At 42.8% G+C, this 3,631-nt stretch overlaps 1 pseudogene; it reads right to left on the bottom strand.

Annotated features, from left to right (window-relative positions):
- Nucleotides 1-2,451: 2,451 nt before the first annotated feature.
- On the bottom strand, nt 2,452-2,747 carry LOC143435691 (LYR motif-containing protein 2 pseudogene; annotated as a pseudogene).
- Between the last annotated feature and the right edge of the window lie 884 nt (nt 2,748-3,631).

Raw genomic sequence — 3,631 nt, 5'->3', positions numbered from 1 at the left:
CAGAGTGAGTTCCAGGACAACCAGGGCTACACAGAGAAACCCTGTCTTGAAAAACAAAACAAAAAAACCAAGCAAACAAAAACAAAAACAAACAAACAAAAAAAAAACAACAAAAACCAAACTGTTCCTGTATCCACTCATTCATCCCCATCTATAGTTTGCTAACATGTAACAGTTTTTTACAGGCTGAAATATCCTGCAGGGAAGCACCTTAAGCCAGGAGGTAAACAACTCAAAATAGGTTCAGGAAGTCCCTAAAACTGACCAGATTCTCTAGGTCCCTCTCTGCCAGCATAAGCAATAAAAGCTGAGAGTCCCTCTCAGAGAAGAAGAACTGCCAAAAAGACTTTGAGAGCAGACCTGGAGTCACCTCGTCTTCCAGCAGCTGAGCTGCCAGCAGGCGGTGCAGTGTGCTCCAGTTCCCAGCTTCATGAGCTATCATCCATGTTGGGGTGGGCTTTGGTAATGCAGCTGTCCTTGTGTCATTTCTGCTTCTATAAGTAACCCCTCACCCATATTCCTGTAAGTAACCCCAATAAAACTCACTGCTCACCAAGTTGGGCTTCAGTGATATCTGTACTTTGGTCTGTTGTGGGTTTGAGAGACCAGATCTTTTGGGTTTAGACTCTATCTTTGAGAACCTGACCTAAAGTTGAACTCAAGTTAACTAACAGGCCAGTATCTAGCTCCAGTTTCTAGGTTACCCCCCAACAAATCTTGCATCTAGCACCAGTTTCCAAGTTATTCCCCAACAAATCTGCACCCCCAGGTTACAAGTGTACCCCTGACACTTTACTTCCTAACTAACAACCACCAATCAGGAGGAAAACAAAAGTTAAGTTTATGGTTTAACTCTCAGCACCAGCCAATTATGTTAAAGGGCACAGTAGTCCCCAATAAGATGCTTGCCAGGCTAGGAACACTCACCCCTCTCTTCCCATTTCCTATAAAACCTTGTCCTGTTGTGAGTTCAGTTTCTTCCTCATCCTTGGGGTCAGTGGCAAGTTAAGCCCAAGCTCAAGCTTTCGAATAAAGACCCTTGTGCAATCGCATTGGATTGGCTTCTGGTTGGTCTTTTGGTTTATGAACGCTTCCTGGTACTACAGGTTCCCTCTCTGTAAGTAAGCATGCAAGGTTTGACAACACAGATTGTACAGTAGCTAGGTCTGTTGCCGCCACAGAAAACTTTACATTGGTAAGACCCAGCTCCTTCAGAAGGTTTGTATCCTAGTTCTTTTTCTTGCTTCCTTTGACCCTTGAATAAACGGTATGAAAGATTCTTAAAACACTGAGGATCTACGTCAAACTGCAAGTCAGGAAGTGTCTGACGTAAATGTCACCACCATCTCATAGTACATGACAGACTGTGAGACTCCTGAGAACCTGGAGTCAAAGCCATTGGGATTTCAGCTCTTTGCTAACAATTTGGTTGTGGTCATGGTTTTTGTCATCATTGTCTCTGCTGCCTCTTCCTCCTCCTTCTCCTCCTCCTCTTCCTCTTTCTCCTCCTCTTCCTCTTTCTCCTCCTCTTCTTCTTTCTCCTCCTCCTCCTCCTTCTCCTCCTCCTCTTCCTCTTTCTTCTCCTCTTCCTCTTTCTCCTCCTCCTCTTCCTCCTCTTTCTCCTCCTCTTCTTCCTCCTCCTCCTTCTTCTTCTCTTCCTCCACTTCTGTTACAAATCATGACTTCTCTGTCTGAAGTAGTCATTAAGTTTGTTTTCTCAGTTTTAAACAGTTCTAGTTTTGTCCTACTTGTGATTTGCTTGTGATTACTGTCATAAACCCATCCTTCAGATAATGTAAAGATTGTCCAACCATCACTGGCCTCTAATCTTAGAATATTTTTATTACCTTCCCAAGAATGGTATATCTCTTAGTAGTAAATTCTTCCTGCCTCGCTTCATCCCTGGAATCTCTAATCCACATTCTGCCTCTTCTAGAAACTTTCACATGTTGGAATCATGTGCTGTGAGGCCTTTTGTGCCTGGCTTCTTTCGATTAGCATGTTTTCAAAGCTCATCACTTAGCATTTGTCAATATTACATATATTCCTATTTTACTGTACCAGTTACACTATATTTTGTACATTCATTCATCAATTGAGGAATATCTGAGCTATTTATACCTTTTGGCTATGTTGGACAATGCTGGTACAAGCATTTGTGTACAAGACTTCACATGAACATACTTTCAAATGACATTTAAATTCCGTGGGTGTTTACCTGGGAGAGAAATCAGCTCATCTGGCAAGTCTGTGTTTATTGCCTTGAGAAGCTGAGGCACACTTTTTTTTTTTTGACATTAGTTCACGTTTTAATCAGTCACTGACTGTAGTGGAAATAGTAAAACGCCTTGATTTACAATCTTGGTTAGAGTGATTATCGTCTTTTCATGGGTGCTTTGTGACAGTGGCTCTGAGCCTGTGCAAACACACGGAGGTCTGAGACTCTTCCCGTTAAGATTTGGCTAAAGCAAGTGTCCTTTCTAGTTCCTTTAGCTGCATGTTGCCTTGGGTAATCATCATCCGGATTGCATCCTCTTCTGTGGCACTTTTATTTCTTTTAAATTCTTCCCTGGCCCAGTCCTGAAGGTATTTTCAGTCAGCACCCCTTGGAACTTGCCTAATCGCTCGCAAAATCTTTCTGTAGAGGAGGAGAACTTGTTGCCTTCTCATGAACTGCTTCAGCGTCAGGGCCGCGGGAGGCAAGCGGGAAGCCGCCATGTTGCCTACGGAAGCCGCCAGGGCACAAGAGGTGAGGCACACTTTTCAAAGTGGCAATATTTTCTCCTGGGAATGTTTTATTTAATTTAATAGAAGGCAGTTTCTATTAGGAAATATGAGGGCTCCAGTTTTGCCAATTTTGGGAGAGTGGTGGGTGAGACAGTCTCACTCTCTAGCCAAGGATACCCCTATCTAGTAACCTAGGATACCCCTATCTAGTAACCTCACTGACTTCCAGCTCAGAGCTCCCGCCTGTCTCAGCTTTCTGAGTCTGGGATTACAAGAGTGAGCCATCGTGTCCAGCTAACAATATTTCCTCAGTATTGGCACCTGGGTCTTTTTTATTATAGCTAGAACATGTGAGACAATTTTAAGCATGATTCTTTAGTTCCTGGTTACTGGATGGCAGGCTTTACTCTTATATAAATATGCTCCAAACAAACAAACAAAAAAACACACAACAGGCTTGAGGTGGTGGTGCATGACTTTAACCCAGCATTCTGAGAAACTGAGGCAGCCAGACCCCTTCAAGTTTGAGGCCAGCCTGGTGTACAGAACAAGTTCCAGGTCAACCAGACTGTAGTGAGACCTTGTCTTAAAAATCAAATACATTCACACACACACACACACACACACACACACACACACACCTTATCTCCTAGAACAACACTGTACTGTCCGGAACTTTCTGTGTTAGTGGAAAGGTTTTAAACCTTCCCTGTTTGAAAAACAGGGTCACTAGCCAACATGACTCAAAGCAACTGAAATGTGGCTAGTGAGGCTGGAAAACTGAAATTTCACTTTTACCTATTTATGAGCTCATAGTTACTATGTTGGACAGCACGGTCTTAGAAGTTGGGAGTGAAAGAATGGGATTGCTTGCAAAAAAAAAAAATAATAATAATTTTTTTTG

This window comes from Arvicanthis niloticus, chromosome 22, assembly GCF_011762505.2.
Source record: "Arvicanthis niloticus isolate mArvNil1 chromosome 22, mArvNil1.pat.X, whole genome shotgun sequence".
In the NCBI taxonomy this organism is placed as follows: Eukaryota; Metazoa; Chordata; class Mammalia; order Rodentia; family Muridae; genus Arvicanthis; species Arvicanthis niloticus.
The sequence above is the reverse complement of the archived record's forward strand: the minus strand, read 5'-3'. Positions and strand labels throughout refer to the sequence as shown.